Source organism: Sus scrofa, chromosome 1, assembly GCF_000003025.6.
Source record: "Sus scrofa isolate TJ Tabasco breed Duroc chromosome 1, Sscrofa11.1, whole genome shotgun sequence".
NCBI classification, from domain to species: domain Eukaryota; kingdom Metazoa; phylum Chordata; class Mammalia; order Artiodactyla; family Suidae; genus Sus; species Sus scrofa.
In genome coordinates this window covers 265,457,022-265,478,080 of record NC_010443.5, presented here as the reverse complement: position 1 = coordinate 265,478,080, position 21,059 = coordinate 265,457,022, and the positions used below count along the sequence as shown (strand labels likewise).

Below are 21,059 nucleotides of genomic sequence, written 5' to 3'. Positions count from 1 at the left end.
GAATATAGGTTTGCCTATCTTCAGACCCCAAGCTCTTGATATCACATAATGTTTAATGGAAAGCAGTAATTAGCTATAGATATTCCAATGATGAGGTGAATCTCAGAAGACAGAGCCTAACTCCAGATATGTTTTTCATCTTTAACCTCACATAGTTTGTTGATTAGTTGTGAGCCTTCTTGTTTCTTTTTCTTCATGTTCCCGTAATAGGAAAACTTGATAGGTGTCAAATATGATCTTCTTGTCTGAACACAGGAGGTTCTTATCTGATTGTCTTCCTGAAATCCTAGAACTTAGTGATCTTGTTTTTTATTAAGGCTTTGACCTTTTCTTTACTTCAGTTTGCTGGGACGCGTCACTATTTTTAATTTCTATTTTTGAAATACTATCCTTTAATGTATCTTTATTTTGCTTTGCTTTTGGATTGTAAATTTGTTTTTCTTCACTACCTAAGATATGGTGTTGTGGAGACTTCCGTTTGTTTTAAATTATCTTTTAACATGAGAACCTTCATATGTCCTGTTGAGTCTCAGTAGTTGCAGCCAGCTCGTGAACCTTGCATCTCACCCACTCCCATTGGCAAACTCAAATCTAATGGTTTCAGAAATGAATATGTTTTCTTTCCCTTCTTCCTTCCCTAAATATCTTTTCCTTTTCTATCATTCTAGGTTTTCTCTTCTTTCTCCTCAGTTTGTTGGTCACTAAGATTTATTAAGTGTCCCTCACAAATATCTATCACTCTGGCCCAAGGTACTTAGTATCACTAGATGTCAGATGGATGGAAAAAATTTAAAATTATATACTACTACACACCCAACAGAATGGCTAAATTTAAGATAGCAAACAAACTAAAACAACTGACTATATAAAGTGTTGGAGAGAACAACTGTGTAATACTCAACCTCTGCTAGCAGAAGTAGAATGTAAATTGGTACAAACATTTGAAAACTCTTCAGTAGTATCTGAAAGTTGAACATAAGCAATTCTATTTCTAGGCATATACTTAACAAAAATGGATAAATTGTGTACCGAAAGACAGAGACTGTAAGAATGTTTAGGAGTTCCCATCATGGCTCAGTGGTTAACAAACCCAACTAGTATCCATGAGGATGTGGGTTCAATCCCTGGTCTTGCCCAGTGGGTTAAGGATCTGGCATTGCCATGAGCTGTGTGTGGTGTAGGTTGCAGACGAGGCTCGGATCCCACGTTGCTGTGGCTGTGGTGTAGGCTGGCAGCTGCAGCTCCAATTTAACCCCCAGCCTGGGAACCTCTATATGCCCAGGGTGCGGCCCTAAAAAGACAACAAACAAACAAAATGTTCATAGCAGCATCATTTGTAATAGTCCCAAACTGGAAGTAACTAAAGTGGAAATGATAAGTATCTGTCAACAGTAGAATGCAAAAATGAATTGTGCTATAATCTGTAAAATGGAATAATCTGTGTCAGTGATATGGAAAAGTACAGCCATCTGCAGCAGCATACAAAATGTTGAGCAAAAAGAAGCCAGACACAAAAGATTGATTATATAACATGTGACTACTTTTACATAAAATTCAAAATAGCCTAAACTAATCTGTGGTGATAGAAGTTAGAATAAAGGTTACCTCTGCTGAGAAGATTTAATGACTGAGAGGGGGCACAAAAGAGGTTTCTGAGGTACTAGTACTATTCTGTATCTTGATTTGGGTATTGGTTTCACAAGTGTGGTCACTTGGTAAAAATTCACTGAACTGTACATTTGAGATGAGTGTGCTTTACTGTAATTTTACATTTGAACAAACAAAAATAATTTTTTAAAAAAGCTGGGAAAAGCTTGGTTTAAAAGTTTGAGGAGTTCTCATCGTGTTTCAGCGGTTAATGAACCCAACTAGTATCCATGAGGATGCAGGTTCCATCCCTGTCCTCGCTCAGTGGGTTAGGCATCCAGCATTGCCATGAGCTGTAGTTGCAGACGCAGCTTGGATCCCGCGTTGCTCTGGCTGTGGTATAGGCCAGTGGCTACAGCTCTGATTGGACCCCTAGCCTGGGAACCTCCATATACTCTGGATGAAAAAAATTTTTTGAGGGGAAGCAGAAGGGCTCAAGAACTTGTGTGTTAAAAGATGATTTCTAATTAATGACTTTTTAGTCACTGAAGAGTGGCCTTAAATGATGACTTTAAAAAACTTACAGTAAAGAGCTGGAAGGAGTCATAGCAAACCAGCCATGCTTTGGGTCAAGAGTAGGGTTGTGAGATATTTGGTGGGGTTTCACTTTTTATTCTGTTTAGTGCTTCTCACGTTTTCAGTTGTTATTTTTCAGCAATATTTTAAGCATGCTCAAACATTTTTTTAATGATGGAAATGTTAAGTAGCATGACAAATAATAGAGTAAGATACTTGAGGCCATGTGGAACTTTGATGCCCTGCAAATCAAATTTCATTTAGTCCTGCTTATTTTGCAGTTCAGTAAAATAGCAAGAGAATTGCTCAGAGGTTGAATAGAGCAAAATGTCAAAATAAAACAACCCTGGCCTCCCCTTTGCATCTTAAAATTGTGGTAAAAAACACATAATATTAAATTTAGTGTCTTAACTTTTAAAAAATGTACAGTTCAGTAGTGTTAAGTATGTTCACATTATTGATCAACAGAGCACCAGAGCTTTTTCATCTTGGAAAACAAACTCTGTATCCATTAAACAACTCCCCTTTTCCCCTTCTTCCCTTAGTAACACCATTCTACTTTCTGTTTCTTTGAGTTTGACTGCCTTAGATACTCCATGTAAGTAGAATCATACAGTATTTGTCTTTTTGTGACTGGCTTATATCACTTAACATAATACCCTCAAGGTCGATCTAGGTTGTAGCATGTGATAGCCTTTGAATCTTTATTGCTGCCATTGTGGTCAAAACCATCATCTTTTAACCTGAATGACTGCAATAGCGCATGTGTTCTCCTGGCCTCCAGTCTTGCCCAGTTCATCTTCTACCCAGTGGCTAAATGCAGACTTGACTTTGCTTAAAAACTTGATACCCTGACTACCATTAGATACAATCTAAATGCTTTAACCTGACAAGGGCTTTCACTGTGGGGCTCAGATACACTCATTCCTAAGTCACATCCTTCTTAATGTTTCCAAACTATATACATGCTTCACATGATCCATCTTAATTTTCTCTTGATCATACTATTTCATGTTCCCAGTCAGAATTTGTTGACACTGAATCATGAAGGAATCATGACTTTTAGTGAGGTTAACTCTATATGTCAGCTGCCTCTGTCTGGCACTAACAGAGTTAATATGTCAGAATGTAATAATTTGGTAATAAAGTACAGATTTCTCATTTCCTAGATTTTTAGGCTTTTTCTCAAAAACTAGAAATAGTCTGTTGAACAGACAAGCAAAAAAGCTTAAATATGCTGACCAAAGCTGTGTGAGGGGAAGGCTGAGGGAAAAAAAGATGGGGAAATTGCTTTATTTTAAAGTCTTTATTCCAGCTGGCCTTTTAACATAGGGTACCTTAAAGGTTTCTTCCTCTCACTTATGTAATTGAACTCAGTAAGTATTTAATAAGGGCCTGTTATATATTCAATCCTATAGGTCAACAAAGTAAAAGTCTGCCAGAAAAGTTTGTATATCTTGAGTAGCTATAATACGTAATTCAGTAATTACTCATTTGAGCGAATTTCTTTGATTTATCAAGTAGTATCTTCTGATGATGGATGAAAAATGGCTGGTGTGTAGAGTGCATGTACCTATCACAAAACCAAGTATGTGGTGGTGGGTTTTTGCGTTTTTTGTCTTTTTAGGGCCACCCCCTCAGGCACACATAAGTTCCCAGTCTAGGGGTCAAATTGGAGCTGTAGCTGCTGGCCTACGCCATAGCCACAGCAACTTGGGATCCAAGCCATGTCTGCAACCTACCCCACAGCTCACAGCAATGGCAGATCCTTAACCCACTAAGCGAGGCCAGGGATTGAACTTGCATCCTCATGGGTTCTAGTCAGATTCATTTCCGCTGAGCCACGATGGGAACTCCCTGTGTTATTTTTTGTTTTTGTTTTGTTTCTTTTTTTTAAGCTAGCTTAGATTGAGGGGAAACTAACATATTAGGCAGTCAAATGGGACCAAAGTCACCCTCTTTACACAAGGTTAGTGAATTACTACATTGGGTTGGAATGAATTTCACTGTTTGAGCCTGATGAAGGAAGCTCCTATCCTAACTTATCTGCCTTCTCTTGAGCTCCAGCCACATTGTACATGTGATTTCTTGAGTATACAACTTGGTCTTTTATGTCAGTGCTTTAGTTTTCTATAAATTCTATTTGTCTGTCAAGACTCATCTCAGATATTCCTCCTCCTAGTCGTATTCCCCTTAGCAGGTTGAATTCTTTTTCTTTTAGCTTCCGTAATCCTGGGCTTTCCTTTATTCTAGCGCCTAGACCACCATGTTATCTGTTTTAGGTTTGTTTCTACTACTAGATTGTGAGCTCCTTTTGGGAAGGTTTAAGGCATTTTTGTGCTTAGCTTACTATAAGGCAGGTGCTCAGTGACTCTGAATAAATAAATTGTACTGTTATTAAACATTTGATAAAGTATCTGACTGAGTGAATAACAAAAGACCAATTCCAAATCTAGAAATCCAGTTGGTTTTCAGCCACAAGTATGGGGCAATACAATCCTTATTTTTTTATTTTTTATTTTTTTTTGCTTCTAGGGCCACACTCACGGCATATGGAGGTTCTCAGGCTAGGGGTTGAGTCAGAGCTGCAGTTGCTGGCCTGCACCACAGCCACAGCAACTCGGGATCCAAGCCACGTCTGCGACCTACACCACAGCTCACAGCAACACCGGATCCTTAATCCACTGAGCAAGGCCAGGAATCGAACCTGCATCCTCATGGATGCTGGTCAGATTCATTAACCACTGAGCCACGGCAGGAACTCCTCCAATCCTTACTTTTATATAGGGCCTGTCTGCCAGCAAATTTGGAACTCTTGCTCTTAAAAAGAAAAAAAAACAAAAAACAAAAAACAACAAACTCCCAAAAGGGAAGAGAACTAATAATAATTGAATACTACTCTGTGTTGAGCATTAAACACTTTATCATTTAATACAGTCATTTGGCTGTATGAGGAATTGAGGATTTTCCCATTTTATAGCTGAGGCACCTGAGGCTCAGAGAATTTAGAAATTTAGTCATTAAGCTTTGATTAAACCCATGTTATCTAACTCTTTGTGCTTTTTTCTCTACATTTTACTATCTGCCCCAAATTAAGGATCTTACTTGTTGGATTCTAGTTATCTGTTATCAAAGGCAACCACGAATTTCTAGGAACTTCTAAGACAGAATAGGTCTTAAAATAACGTTAATGATAATTTTGCCTTATTATTTACAAAGGGCTTTCACATGCATATGTAATAATCCAGAAATGCCTTTCTTTTAAGATGTTATATATCCTTTAAAACAATGTTAAAATATTAGCATAGGGCATTGGTGCAGTGGGCACTGGTGTATTTTAGCAAACACTGAATGTATTTCTCTGAATTAGACTATATTTATAACTAACTCAACTATGTTTATAGTTGAGTAAAATTTAAAAAGAGATTATGAAGTTCTGTCTACTTTTTCTGGAGACTTGAAGCCTAAAAAATAAATAATATCTAGCTATTTTTAAAAGTTCCATGCATAATTAAGACTGTATACTTGCTGACATTCAGAAGTCTCTATTTTCATCTTATGTAAAATACTGTCCCATATTCTTGTGATCTTGGAAACTAGTTCTTTTCAAAGTTAGAAGCAGAAAAATTATCTCGTCTTTGACAGGAAAAGTCTTAAAGGGAGGAAAATGTCTCACCAAACCATAGAAAGGTCAAACTGCTGTAGTGTACTGAGCAGGTCCCCAGGAGCCAGTCATCTGTGTCCAGATCTGGACTCTTCTGTTACCTAGCAGTTATGACAGTGGACAAGCTTTCCAAGTTTCAATATCTTCATCAATAAAATAGATGCTAGCAGTTTCTGCTGCTGTGGTGCAGCAGGTTAAGGCTCTGGTGTTGCCACAGCTGTGGCAATAGGTCACCCCAAAAAGGTGCTAATAATAGTATTGGATTCTTTGGGGGTTGTGATTATTATATGACATGTTTAGAAATACATTGCACAGGATCTGACACGTAGTAGACCCTTGATATTATTCGTTATTATTTGAAGAGTGTGTATTATTTTGAAACATTAGGTAATATATAGGTATCCAAGTCTTAGCAGATACAAAGCTTTACTAGAAATCTGACCTTTCACACTGAGCTGTTCAGCTTTCATTTCTCGGGCATACAGTTACTGTGACAATTTCTCTTCTATAGGGTATATATATCCTCAAATATTGGCAGGAAACCTGGGATATTATCTTAAGGAAAAATCTTGGACTGAAATTAAGCAGGATTTATAGGGAAAATTCAAAGAAATGAAAAAATGATAATAATTTTATTAGTTATTCTTTGGAAAGTTAGAGGTTTTTTCTCTTCCTATCAGTATTTGAATTCCTCTTGGCTATAGGTACTTGAGTAAACATTACTTTGTAGTGTTATGAGGCCATGTAAGTAGATTCTGTTCAATTGGGTTGTATTGACTTGGGGTTTTTTTTTTTCCTCTCTCAAGAAATTTCGATTTTTAAGTTGATCATTCAGAACAGTGTCCTGAAAGGTTTTCCTTTTTCTAGCCATGGCCCCAAATATTTGATATTTCAATAATTAGGCAGGGCAAATGTGACATAAGAGGGCCGGATTGTGAAGCATATGAAATGTAAGCTTTTTGAGGAAAGATCTCTTCTTAATGACTTTGGATCTCTTCTTATATGTAAAAGTTCCTGAAATAAAGTTGTCATTCAATAAAGCTTCCTTGAATAAGTGATATTCTTGGTTATCTTCTAGCCTTGATAAGAATTTATAGAATTTTCTATTATTCTTGGGAACCCAAAATTTATATCCATATTTAAGAATCTTTGCTTACTCCTACAATTTGAAAATGATTCAGATGTGAAAATACGGATTTTTGTGCATCTTAATTTATCAACATGTTTTTCCACGTCCTTTTTCTCCCAAAGGTGGCACTGATTCTTGATTCATGTTATTGTTTCCAAGTAACGAACACATCCACAAGACAAGTGTTTTGATTTAATTTGATTTGATTTGTTTTTAGTTCTGAGATTTTTAGAGCCTAATGTTGAACTTCCTTGTGTCCTGTTGGAAGGTTTCCAAGATTTCTATCAACTGCCTCACATTTTCAGGGACGTATAGTTTACCTTACTAGGGAGATTCTTTTTCTTGTCCTTATTTCACTTCGGGTTTTTCTTTAAAACTCTTCCTTTTTCATTATTGAAGAAATGGAAACCTTATTATATTTGGGTACCTGCTAATTATGTATAGCACATTTTCAATGTTTATGAGCTTGGGGTGAGACTAGCACTATCAGTTCCTGTTAGCAGAAGTGTAAATTGGTCAGACTAAAAAAATTAGCAGAAATGTGGACAGTGATTTCTGTATAAATATGTTCACCACAGTATTATTTCTAATAGAAAATAACTGTAAATCACCTGGGTATCTTAAAAAAAAAAGTCATTTTGACAGACTTTATAAAATGCTTATAAGTGAACAAATTAGAATATAAAATTATTTATAAAGAATTGATTCCATTATATATAAACTACACAAAGATATTAATAAGAATTTTCTGAGTGGGATTAGAGGTGACAGATTTTCTTTGTTTTTATTATCCAAATTTTTTATATAGATCAGGTGTTATGTATATAATGACAGAAAAATTCCCAGTGTTTTAAACACCACTGATAGATAACTACAAAGTATGACTAGGGGAAAATTTACTAAATATGGATCACGGTTATCTTTAATAGTAGGATGATAAATAACCTTTTTTGATTATGAATAACTTTTCGTCTTCATATTTTTTGTATGCTTCCCAGTTCATCTTCAGTAAGCATAATGTTTTTATAAGATGAAAAAGATAAGTTATTTGATAGAGTATATCACTACAACCAGGAATTTTCTTTCAGAGACATTTCTTTCTCTATGAGACTCCTATAATGACCTTTAGAGGAAGTACATACTTTTCTTTGCCCTGCTCAGTGGTATGGTGGACTTGAGAATCCAAACCTTTTATTTATGTTTCTTCTGTACAATTAATTTCTGATTAAATTGGCTGACGTAGTAGTACTACTAGAGGTAAAGCCCCCTACCCTTTGAAATCAGTGAGTGCAATGACCCATTTCACCATTAATATCCTAACTTGAAGGTATTTTTCTTATATATTCCTATCTTGTATTTAACATGTTTAGCCAGAAGCTTTTCGATAATCAAAAGTAGCAGTTCATCCATTAATGGTTCTTACTCTGCTTAGCTCTGAACACCTGAAACAGATATTTTAAATACACTTAAGCCTTTGAAACCTGTTATTAAAACAAAAAACTAGGATGATTCTCATCTACATTGGTATGAAAGCAAGATGGATAAATATAATACCTACTACTTATAAACTTTAGCTGTCATTTGGCAAGCATCTGTGGTATTCTAGCCACTATACTAGACAACAACAAACATAATTTTCCCAGCAGTTCTTTGAAGAGGTATTATTTTCTCCCTTTTTCCTCCTAGAGGAGGTACCTAAGGTTCAGAGAAGCAGATTTGTCTAGGGTCACATAGTCAGTGAATGCTTAAACTGAGACTTGATTTAAGTCTTTGTAACTACAAAGCTGAAGAACAGGACTTTTGTTTGCTATTGTATATTTAGTGCATAGAACAGGGATTGGCATTTACTAAGCATTCAATAGATAACTTTTGAAAGAATGAACTATATACCTGTAAGCTTGTAAGTGGCCAAGAAGAGATTGTCTGTTCTAGTAATATAGACTTGTACATAGAAGTGAGCCTGACAAAATGTAATGCTGTTAGAAAGCCAAATGAAGATACTTCGGACAAAATCTAGGTCATGGTAACAGATGACCAGGTTGGGATCCTCTTTTTTTTTTTTTTTTTTATTGTCTACTTTGTTCTGAGTACATTTGCTAGATCTCTTTTCCATTTGACTTTGATATTCAGTGAACAAAAAAAGCAAAGACACATGATATTGATTGGGTCCTGACTACTGAGGGGAAAAAAAAATCTTTGTGGAAACCCAAGTTCTCTATCAAGGAACTAGAATGAGAAGGTCTTGATTGGGATTTGCATCCTGGGAGCCTCAGGTTCTGTGGAGATAACTTTGTGCCATTGTGGTACATGGATGTACTTTATTGTTAACAGCAACTTCTTTATATAGTCCTATGACAACAGAGTGAACTCTGATTGGAAGAGATGTTAATTTTTAGATACCCCCTAGACATGGTTTTGTTTGTATGATGAATTGCTATGGAAGCCCAATTGTGACTCTCACCCTGTCTTCTCTTTGTCTTTATCATCCATGTCCCTAATATTCTCGGTTGCTAAGAGCCACCTGAGTCATGGATTGAGTACTAGCTAGCCTTGTAATCATATGTATCACATTTAGTGCTCCATTGTATCATGGTCTGCTCCCGGATTGTCATTCTATGCTCAGATCCCCTTTAACACCATCCTCTCCAGAAATTATCTTATTCTTAATCATCTTTCAAAAGGAGACTGAGTTTTGTATGAGATAGTGGTTTGCTGCAGAGCTGAGTAATGGTCACCATGAAACCACTCTATGTGTTTGAAGGTATTTTGTTTCCTTAATAGCTTAAAATCCAATAAGATCTTGTAGTGTAGCATATCTCTTTGCTTGAATCAAATTGAGCTGAGAGTGTATCTTTAGTATTCTTACGGAGCATATGCTAGTTCGGCTTCAACAAATGGCAGGGCAGTTTCCCCAAATTATTGAATGAATTCTCAAAGTTTCTGAACTCAGGTCCCTACCATTTTTTAAATGATATGGTTTCTTGCCATGGTTATCTCAGTCTATAGCTTATCAGCTCCCTGAGGGCAGCTTCTTTATCTGTTTTGTTCATCATTCAATCTAGATCTAGCACTCTGCATGATACGTATTAGGAACTTAATATTTGTTGGATGAGTGAGTAGAGAAAAGAGGGATACTTGGTCAGCATTCAGAAAAACCTGGAAATACCTGCTAAGGAGGCTTTCTTCAGATAACCTTTTGTGATTTCTTTCATCAATGCTGATGGCATCTGTGGAAATTCTTGCAGGCAGATTGATTAATCCATCTCTATCAGTCATTCTATCTGTTGTCTAATCTGCTTAAGCAGTATTGTAAAACATTTTATAGTAGCTAGGTTTGTAGAGACAGAAATTGAATACTGGCTGGCAAATCGAAATTCCTTACCTCTTAGTGCTGTCTGTCCTTTAGCCTCTGGTATAGATGTGTTTTTTGGACCACACTGGTAACTAAGACTCTGAAGTGACTTGTTAAAAGTCACCTAGCTAAATAGTGGCACAGCTAAAATTTCATGTCATATCTAATGCATCCAGCCTCTGGGATATGAACCTACCTTTTCAGATTTCACACTATACTGTGTTATCTCCCTTATATGTAGTTCTGCTGTTTGCTTTGGAAAATTTATTGCTTTCCATACTCAGGAAGATTTTGTGGCATGTTCAACATTTTTCACTGATTTGCCATCATCATTAAGAAACATCTACTATTTCTAGTTTCTGCTAGACTATTTTCCATTTCGAAATGAAGCTACAGATGTAGTACAGATCCTGCCCAAGAATTCTGTGGTTTTTATTTTAAAAGATGTGAATTTTCTTTCCCATACCTGCAGGAGGCTATATTTTAGTTTTCTCAGTCATGAGTGATATTAGAACTTTTGTCTTAATCACCAAAAGAATCAGTAGAAATCCTATTCCAAGAAGTCTTCAGGAAATATTATTTCTTGATTTTTTTTTTTTTTTTCTTTTTAGGGCTGCTCCTGTGGCATATGGAAGTTCCCAGGCTAGGGGTCAAATTAGAGCTGCGGCTGCTGGCCTGTACCACAGCCAAGCAACTCTGGGTCTGAGCTGCATCTGCAACCTAGACCACAGCTTGTGGCGAGGCCAGGGATCAAACCCACACCCTCAGGGAGACTATATTAGATTCTTAACCTGCTGAGCCACAGTGGGAACTCCTATATATTCACTCGTTTAATATCTGTGTTTCTAAGATTTGTGAAATTCTTCATGCAGGGTTAACAGCTTTTATCAAGTTTAAACAAAGAATTGCCTGTGCTATAAAGTAGCCTGGAACCTTTCTATTTCTATTCTCTGTGTTTAGGGAGAGTCTCAAGACAACAAATTGGACTTCAAGCCCTTACTGTGTTTTCACAGAATTGACATTTCCTGAGTGTTTTCTGCGTACCAGGAGCAGTTCAAGATCTTTTGTATATATGATCCTTGAACCTTAAAATGACTGGCAGGAAGGCATTAATATTCATATTTTATACATGAAGAGTCTGAGACAAAGAGAGGAAGTGACTTATTCAAGATCACGTAGTAAATAAGTCAGGATTCCAGCCCATGTCCACTTGACCCTAAGACCCAGTTTCTTGCACCTAGCAGGCATAGGAGGGGTTGAAAATAGGATTCAGATTGAAGAACTTCATTTTTACATTTATCATGTCTGATTTATTTGATGGTAGATTTAGAAGATAAGACATGTTGTCATGATGGAAGTCACTTAGATTTTTTTTTTTTTTTAATCACTAAAGCCTTGTGGAGGCACTGCTTAATTGCATCCAGTCTTGATCATAAGTAAAATTCACAATAATTGAAGGCCATAAGGCATTGGATATTTTGCCAGTTTATTACTATTATGATTATAATCTAAATTATTTTAAAGTGTTCCTTTAAAAAAAGGCTTCAATTCAGCATTTCTTTTAAAGATTTCTATCTACAGTTTTTCTGTGTGCTTCAGTCATCTCAACAAGGGAGAATGAGGCTTCTTATCACTGCATTTCTAAAATACACCATTTCCATTTTTTTAAACAGGCATCAGGTTCCCAATATTTGGAAACCATTACTTTGTATTCACTTAACAATGTGTATGCATCCCTTGGTGGAGTTCGCTTTGTAGCTGTAGAACATAGTCCTTCTGTGTAAAACCTAATCCCAGATCCATAAATATAAGATACTGAACACATAGGGACTCTACTGATTATTTGAGCCAAGTCTGGCATGAGATTGTTTTGGCAGATATTTCCATTTTATTCCAGTTGAATTACAGACATGGCCAGCATTAGTATTTTAGGATACTTATTCATGAAGGTTTGCCTTGTGTCTATAAGGAGTCACATAATGAAGATTTAACGGGAAAAATATAATAAATAATAGCTATCCTTTTTAAAAGGAATCTCTATTATTTGCCTGGGACCTTACTAGATGCTTTATATACTTTCTTATGTGTGTTTTCATGCATCCTGCAGGGTGGATATGGTTTGCATTTTGCAGAGAAGGATACTAAATCTCAGAGAGGTGAATTAATTTGCCTAACATCATCTAGTTAGTAAAGTGGATCCTGGTAATCAACCCAGGTCTGAGTAACTTCAAGGTCCTTTTTGCTGTTCCGTATTGTCCATGACAGTGATTCTTTCTGTTAAGGAAACTATAGAATTAGCTACCTCATTTGTTTAGGAAGTAATTTTTTTTTGGACACTAACTGCCATTCTGGAGCATTTTAATTACTCTGGCCACTGCTACCTGTCTGTCAGTTCTGTCTTAAGAGTCTTCATAACCTCTTTATTACTGACCAAGGTAAAAGAGGAAACCTTTGGTTTCAAAATGCTTTTTAAGAGATCTCTCAAGTATCATGGTGCTAGCTACCTTACCGTCTCATCATTGTATTTTTTGCTTAGAGATTAGTTTCCTTCATGTCCAGCTGGATATGCAGTTGAAGACAGGTGTGTACTGGATAGAAACATGATTTAGGTCCTTACTGTCCAATAGAACTTTCTGCAGTGGTGGAGATGGGCTATATATGTGCTGTCCAGTTTGATAGCCAGCCACTAGTTACATAGGGCTATCGAGTGCTTGAATGTTATTCTTGGGACTGAGGAACTAAATTTTAAATTTTATTTAATTTTGATTAATTTAAATTCAACTTAAAAATAGCCGCCTGTGACCATAGCACAGTTTGAGATAGTAATTGATGCTTGCATTTGATGAGTAATAATAGAATTTGAGGAAAGCCAGTAAGTTGTTGATTGGTTTTTTGGCAACTTAAAATTTGGCATGTATTTATTTAAAGCCATGGGCTCAAATAGAACTGTTCACATTTCCAAAGCACTTTTTATCATTCATGATCTCATTTGATATTTTAGCTATGATATCATTTGGGACTTGTGTTTGCTAATGGTTCACAGAAGGCAGACAGAAGAACAAAACCATTTACAACTTTCTTATGCAGGGTCTCCTTCTGTTGAAATGGACACCATCCTGGCCCGTTGGTGCTCAGGCTGCAGCGTGAGGGCGTGGATAGGAACCCATGTACTGTTTTCCTCTGCTTGATGAGACTGGAGAATGATCCTTCTCCCCTTACCTAGAATGTCCATTAATTTTATTTTTTTACATGGAAAGAGAGGGAAGTAGAGGCAGTTTCTAAATTTAGCCAGGGAGCTATAGTAATTAAATAACTGACAAAAGAAAATGTAGTTTTCCTTTCTAATGTGTCAAATAAATCTCCAGGGCTTTTATTTTAGTTCTTTGTTTTGGAAAATACAACTCAGAACTCAGAAATACTCTGTGTAAGATTAGTTTTTAAATTAATGTGTATCCTCTGAGGAAACTTTCAGTGGAATGAAGTAATAGGTTTTATGTGATATTTTGAAGAAAAACTTGTTTCCCTGGAGTCTTGATAGATTTGGTTTCATTTGGATTATGTGGTCTTATGGAATAATTTGTAAAATATATTAACTTTATTATGTGTCACTTGTGTTACTAAGTAGCATATTTTTCTGACATTTAGTTGTAAAATGCTCCTCTCCTTTCTGTCAGAGCTCACAACTAATCAACTCTGAGTGCTTTTGATTTTTCTGACTATGCCAGGGCATTGAATGAAGTTCCCTGTAGTGAGAAAAGAGAGCACATGGGACTCGTGACTTTATGTACTCCAACAATAGAGCTTTTATGACATTGGAGGTGGTTAAGAAAGCTAGAAGTAGCTCTTAAACATGGCATCACTGTGTTGCCTTTTTTTTTTCTTTCTTTCTTTCTTTTTTTTTTTTTGTATTCCCAGAGCTGCCAGGAGTGCATCAGGCCTGTAATTTCCTGTTCTCTGAATCCCCCATCTTTCTGCAGCTCCAAGCTTTGTGTCCCACAGCCTGTGACTCTGTGCTAACAAATCGCTATTGTCCAGTGGGGCGAATGGTGGCTGGAACTAAAGAATTGCTGTCTGGTTTCTATTCAAATCCAGGTAGTGAGATATATGAATGGACTTTTCGAATCGTCATGTGAATAACGTCTGCTCGGCATGAAGGCTCAGAGCCACGCTAGGAAAGATTAACTCCTGGGCTGACCACTAACATCCTTTGTGGTAGGACATAGAAACATTCCCAAGCATCATTTTATTCACACTTAATTTTCCATTTCATCTTCCAGAAGTAGAGTTAGCCATTCAGCTCTTTGGCCGCTTTGCTCTCAAGTTTTAGTGTTTCTGTTGATAATATGGAAGTTTGAGAAAATGCTAAGTTGTTTTTCACTTAGATCACTATTATTTTCTGTCAAAAGTTTTCTACCTTACATTTATAATGGCATAAAGTTATCTTTATAGCATACATGCAAAAATGAGAGAGCGCGAGAACTGCTTTTTCGGAAAAACCACCCCTTTAAAATACTTTCCAACCATCAAAAGGGAAAAATCTTTTTTTTTCAGTGCATTCTACTTATTTGCAGTTTTTTTCTGCCAAAGTCCAAATTTATACAAAGAAAAGAGAAACAACTTCATATGCAATATATTAATGAAATAAATAAGCCTCCTTCAAATTAGGAGCCAACTTAAGCATTTATTAAGTATAGCAGAATCAGGATTTTAAAAATTAGATTTGGAAGCTGGGCTATAATTCATAATTTTCATCTATCCTTAGAAAATTGTTACATTATCTTTCTCCTGTATACCTGAAAAAATGTCCACAGGCTTAAAGGGCCATGCTTTTTACATTCCTTCCATATCACAGGTACTATGGAACGAGAGCCTTTTATGTTTCTTTTTGTCTTAAACTCAGACAGCTTTGTAAGCAGTAGTGTGTAGATTACAAGAGTTAGACAAAAGCAGGCGCGACTGAGAAGAGTTGAGGGGGGAGAGCTTGGGGCACTTCCTGTCACTCAACACATTCCAGATCACTAAAAAATTTCCACACCCTCTGCATTCCCTCTTGCCCACCCCAGATCCCAGTATTTTCTGATTCCGTATGTTGTGGTATTTATCACACTCCTCGCTATCACTGGGCTCTGGCAAGACTGCCTCAGAGGAGATGCATTCCTTTAGATTGCACAAAGCATAGCTGGGAAAATGGCTGGCAGTTTCAGAATCTAGTCACGATCGCACGCATGAGCACCTCACACATCCATGCCCCTTTCCCCCTTCTCCCGCCCCTGCAGCTGGCTGACCTGTCTCACCCACTGCTGGCCTATCGAACGGCCAGGACTGTCTGGTTTTGGCTCATGCCTTTGTCCATGTCTGGCTTAGTTCCTCTCTGTCTACGCTTGCCTCTACCCCCACCGCCCCAGGCAGCACAAGTGTTTGGCCACACAAAACTACAGATAGAAAAGGTGGTAAAAACTTCAAACTTTGCTAGATTCTCCAATAGTTTATTCTTTTGTTTATTCAGTTTTTCCCTCCTTTAGTACTTTGTTTCAAGAAAACAAATACAAAATTAATTATCTAAAGGCAAAGAATGCAAAGCAACCTTTGTGTTCCTTATAATAACTGACTTCATAACTCTCTCCAGCTGCGTTATGGGGTGTGTATAAAAAGCTTCTGTTCTGAGAACAAAGGAGCACGTGCAGAAATGAGACTCAAAAATCCACTGACAGTATTTCACCACACAAATTACTTAAAAAGATTTTAGTCAAGCCTCTCAACAGATTCAATGTTAAAATGGTTTTAGTTAAAAAAAAAAAATTTGAAAGTGCTTACCCAGTAAAAGAACCGAAGTAGTCCTGAACTGTTACGTAAGACTTTTTACAGTTGGATCTTTGTCAAAAGGGGGTGGGGGTGATGGGAGAAAGCAGCAACAACAATCAAAAAAGTTCGAGCTGCTGTGGCTTAGAGGACAACTTCTGTGTTTCCAGATAGGATTCTTGCTGTAGAAATGGAACTTCCAGCCAGCACAGCATCCTGTCCCGGTAGAGAAATGAGTTTGTCATTTAAAAAAAAAAAAAAAAAAAAAAATTGGATACTGGAACCCAGGCTAGACGAGGTATTGAACCGCGCCAGATTTCCTTGCAGCCCTGTCTGCTCAGCTCGCATTGAACTATATATGACCCAGATGATGGACAGAAGCACATTCAGTCATGTGCACACTGGAAGAAAGCGGATTTGCTGGTCCCTGGCAGTGCAGGGGTTTGTCTTCTGATTGGGCTGTGCCCTGATCAGTGAAATGTGAAGCCCTCACCATTCAGAGGCCGTAATTCAGGACTGGCAGTTTGAGTGTCTGGCTGCTTCTAGTCACTGAGAGAGACTTTGAAGGTGTTGCTTTTGTTTGGTGGCATTACCCACCCAGAGATTGCTTACACCTATGCAGTGATACAGGAACAATGCCAGTCCTGAAGTGCAAGAAGGAAGCTGACTGCCTGAATTCTGTTATCTTATTGTTGATGAACTTTGTGCTAACTTAACCCAGTTCTTTGATTTGAGAATTTTTGTGATCTTAACCAAGGCTTATGTCCAGACCACACCCTGGCTTTAATTTATGGGTTTGATAAGGTAAAAATAAAGGTGGTATTTGACTTTGAGGCTTCCTGATGATATAAATTGCTCTTATTGAAAATTGGATGTGGATGGACAGCAGAGAAATTTAAGTTTTGGATTCTGGAGTCTTGGAATGTGCTAATAAGAAGCTTTATCTCTTACTATCCCCTGTGTGAAGCTGTCACTCTTTTCCCGGTCCGTCATATAGGGGAAGCTGCCAAGGCATATACCCCCACTGAACTGTGACATAACCTTTAATTATGCAAGACAGCAACAGTGTACTCTCTCTAGTCTCTCACCTAGGGGTCGTGGGATTTATTTCCCACCTTTCTGGGCTACTAGGAAACCAGGCTATTAATTATTTGAACTGACAGTTGTGACATTTTTGTTTAGTATATGAAAGCTGCTTTGTTTAATGCAAATTAACACTTTTAAAAAAATTTGAAGTAATAAAATTGTATTATGGAATGTTAGCACTGATCCATTAAGTTTACCCTACATGAACCAATTTTTTTTTTTTTTTCCTGGAGACTTTGGTATCTCTTGAAGGAATTAGCTTATATAATCTTAAACTGACATTTAGACATATAAATAATTTGGTTTGTTTTCTGCCTCTCTTACATTTGTGGAAATAAACCCATGGTCAGTGTATAGCATCTCTCTATCTTGCTGTATATGCTGGGTTTGGATGTTTAAGTGCTTGTAATTTCTTAGATGTTACACAGCATTCTGTGTATGAGGACTGCCCAGGAATTCTCCTAGCTTAACCTGGAGAAGCTGGGTTGATATGCCACTGGGTATAGCAGTGAGCAAAGTCAGAGAAGAAAGGATGTATGCTCTCATTCTGCAAGCTGTAGATTGTTCTAAAAGGAATTGTTCTATTCCTTTTTTTCTTTAAATTGTGATAAAATATACATAATGTAAAATTTACCATTTTAACCATTTTTAAGTCTACAGTTCTGTAGAATTAAGTGCATTCACATTGTTGTGCCTTCATTCCCACCATCTGTCTCCAGAACTTTTTCATCTTTTCCCCAAATGGAAACTTTGTTCCTAACACTAACTTCTTATTCCTCCCTCCCCCCAGGATTCCAGCAGCCGTCATTCTACTTTCTGTCTCTATGGATTTGACCATTCAAGATATCTCATAAAAGTAGAATTATGCGGGATGTCTTTTTGTGACTGTCTTATTACTTCACATAGCTTTATGTCCTCTAGGGTCATCCGTGTTGTAGCGTGTTTCAGAATTTCTTCCCTTTTTGAAACTGAATAATATTCCATTGTATGTATAGACCACATTTTGTTTATCCTTTCATCTATTGATGGACACTTAGTTGTGTCTACCATTTGGCTAATAAGATAGATATTCTTGACCATTTTTCTTACAGTCTTGTGAAGCTTTCTTTACAGAGCTATTCTGACCCATCTTAGAAGCTATTCAATTTTATAAGTTGGAAGGATCTTAATGTGCCCTTTAACCCTAGAGACTAACCAGGCCATAATATCAGCTATGCTAGAAAAGGACAGATTCCTCTTCATCCTTCTTGGATGAGACTTAATACATAATTCTTTTACACTTTTTTTTTTAATAGGTTTTTTTATCTTTCCTGTTACACTGTGAACTCTTCCTGGGCAGGGACTGTAGTCACTTCTTCTTGAATTGTGCCTGTGCCTCTTCTTTGGGCACAGGACCTATATAACAAAGTAAATGTCAATAAAAATTAGTTGGAGAATTGTGAATTAATGAATAATTATGGAAAAATAGGTACTTTTATTGGATTTTATTGTGTACAAGACTCTGTGATGGATGTTTTATATACATTGTTTTATATACATTATTTAATCTTCAAAAGAGCTCTGTGAGATAAGTGCTATTATCTTCATTTAATAGATGAGGAAACTCGTTGAAAGCCTCACAGCATGTAAAAGATACAATTGGGATTTGAACCCTTGTCTCTCTTGGCTCCAGGGCCATTATGCAAACTTTATAGTGAGGTAATGATCAGTGGGTGTGGAAGCAGAAGATTTATCCTAAGCATTGGTTCCAAATCAGATCATTTTCCATTAGGCATCAGGAGGTATAGCCGTATGGTAGATACTTCTTAAGCGAATAGTCATAGGGAAACTTGGCACATTCGTATCTTGGACCTTTTATAGCTCTTTAGCTGAACAACCCCATGAACTCAGTTCACAGATTCTCCTGTGTACCTAAATTCTCTTTCTCATGTTATTTTGAAAGTGCTATTAAACAGAGTGTATTGGAACAGATGCATCCTTTGTTCATTTGGCAGTTATGTATATATAGAGCAGTGCCACATTCATATATATGTTAAGTGACATTGTTCTAAGTGCTAATGAGAGTCAAGAATAAAACAGAAAAGATTCTATGGAGCTTGCATTCTAGTGAGGAGACAAAAATAAGCTTACAAGGTAAAATAAGGTAAAATAGGAAACCATGCTATGAGGAAAGTAGAGAATAGGTTAATGTGATGATGGAAAGTTCCTTAGGGTGGAGTAGGATAAGGGGCTTCTTTAGTGAGAAAGTAGTCAGGAATGCTTCTCTGAGGAATTGAAATATACAAGCTGAGAGCCAAATGATGACAAGAAGAATCCTAGAAGAGAGTTGGAAGAAGTGTGATCTGGGCAGTGAGAACAGGAGATATAAGAGCTCAAAGATAGGATTAAGCTTGGTGTGATTGAGGAGCCAAAACAGGGTGGTTTGGCTAACATGGAGTGAATGCAGGTAGGAGGTGATGTTGGAGAGGCGGAATGGTACCCTATCATGTAGGATCTTGTAAGCTATGATAAGACACTTGCATTTTTCTCCCCAAATTTGTTTTTTCCCCCACATGGTAGGAAGTTGGAAGGTTTTAAGGGGGAGAGTCTTCCTTGAACTACCTTTAACTGGAATCCTTCCCAAGCTGGAAACTTTGCCAAGGCTTTCACATACTAGTGGCCAGCTCTAGGTGTCCTAGTAGAATGGTAATTCTTTTGAAACAGTGCTTGGGGTACCACTGGTTTCATTGTTCTTTCTATATCAGAGGGCTTATCCAATAAGAGCCTCTTATTATTTTCACAGCATCACTATTGTGTGGATAGGGTTTTGTATGCTGGTTTTATGTATTAATTTAGGCTAAAATTCAGTTCTTAATTAGACCTGATCTTTCTCCATTAATAATTTAGAAGGACATGTTCTTGGCAGAGGATGATGGCTGACTGTTTCATTTATATGATATACTTAAAGGCATACTGATAGGATGGTAAAGGGGAACTTTCCTAGTATTTTTAAAAAAAGTTGTATTCATATATTCTGATTTTAGTAAGTACTAACATTTTGCCCACATTATTAATTTTTTCAAATTCTCTAACTGAACATAGCATTACACACCTGATAGTCTCTTTTTATAGGTCAGGGGCTTCCACATTTTTTTTGACCAATATCCACTGTAAGAAAGAGACAGATAGGGAGATATATTTTGCTTCTTAGGGCTGCACCCGCAGCATATGGAGGCTCCCAGGCTAGGGGTCGAATTGGAGCTACAGCTGCCAGCCTAGGCCACAGCCACAGCTACATCAGATCCAAGCCGTGTCTGCGACCTGTACCACAGCTCATGGCAATGCTGGATCTTTAATCCACTGAGCGAGGCTAGGGATTGAACCCACAACCTCATGGTTCATAGTTGGATTCCTTTCTCCTATACCATGACAGGAACTCCAGAAAGATTTTTGTTGTTGTTGTTGTTGTTGTCTTTTTGCCTTTTCTTGAGCTGCTCCCGTGGCATATGGAGGTTCCCAGGCTAGGGGTCGAATCGGAGCTGTAGCTGCTGGCCTACGCCAGAGCCACAGCAACGTGGGATCCAAGCCACGTCTGCAACCTACACCACAGCTCACAGCCACGCTGGATCCTTAACGCACTGAGCAAGGCCAGGGATCGAACCCGCAACCTCATGGTTCCTAGTTGGGTGTGTTAACCACTGCGCCACGAAAGGAACTCCTCCAGAAAGATATTTTATTTTTTGTTTTTTATTTTTTATTTTTGCTTTATAGGGTTGCACTCACAACATATGGAGATTCCCAGGCTAGCGGTTGAATCAGAGCTGCAGCTGCCGGCCAACACCACAGACACAGCAACGCAGGATCCAAACAGTCTGAGACCTACACCA

General features: G+C 37.4%; 1 protein-coding gene and 1 long non-coding RNA gene across 3 annotated transcripts in view; one reads left to right on the top strand and one right to left on the bottom strand.

Annotated features, from left to right (window-relative positions):
- Positions 1 to 16,687, bottom strand: part of LOC110256222 — a 34,107-nt gene extending 17,420 nt beyond the window's left edge. Inside the window, exon 1 of the long non-coding RNA XR_002337506.1 lies at positions 16,123 to 16,687. This is a non-coding gene — a long non-coding RNA (uncharacterized LOC110256222). The remainder of the gene's footprint in view (positions 1 to 16,122) is intronic.
- Positions 1 to 21,059, top strand: part of NR6A1 (nuclear receptor subfamily 6 group A member 1) — a 250,345-nt gene that overhangs the window by 92,861 nt on the left and 136,425 nt on the right.